Source organism: Apis dorsata, unplaced genomic scaffold, assembly GCF_000469605.1.
Source record: "Apis dorsata unplaced genomic scaffold, Apis dorsata 1.3 scaffold_1, whole genome shotgun sequence".
Classification (NCBI taxonomy): domain Eukaryota; kingdom Metazoa; phylum Arthropoda; class Insecta; order Hymenoptera; family Apidae; genus Apis; species Apis dorsata.
The window spans coordinates 577,060-577,595 of NW_006263304.1; positions in this window are offsets into that span (position 1 = coordinate 577,060).

Genomic DNA, 536 nt, shown 5'->3' on the forward strand with positions numbered 1-536 from the left:
AATTCCGTGTTTCTATTTAAAATTGTCGAATGCTATATCCATGAGGGAATTGAGATTATTAAATTTCAAAATTTCGTTCGAAAAATTGCGATCGCGATCTTGGATCCTCCTCCCCCTCTTTTATTCTTTCAAATAAATTTCTTCGAATCGATTCCTTCGATTGTTTAAAAGAAAAAGATTTGTATTTTAATATTATCAATATCAAGTATCGTAAGAAATTAATTTTTTACGATAGAATCCGTGTTTAAAATTATCAAATGCTATATCCACGGGAAAAGATTATTAAATTTCAAAATTTCTATTTCGTTGGAAAAATCGCGATCTCGAACCTCCTCCCCTTCTTTTATTAACGAAAGCGGACGAAAGCTACACCCCCGCACGCGACGACTTCACAAGAAACGCGACTTTCTAGCGCAAAGATCGCGCGATCCACGCCCACGCGCGGCGGCAAGAGCGTGCCGCTAGACGCTCGATTTCCAAGTGTAACTCTAGTACTCCTTGTGTAACCGACCCTTAATCGTGGCGCCGTTTACACG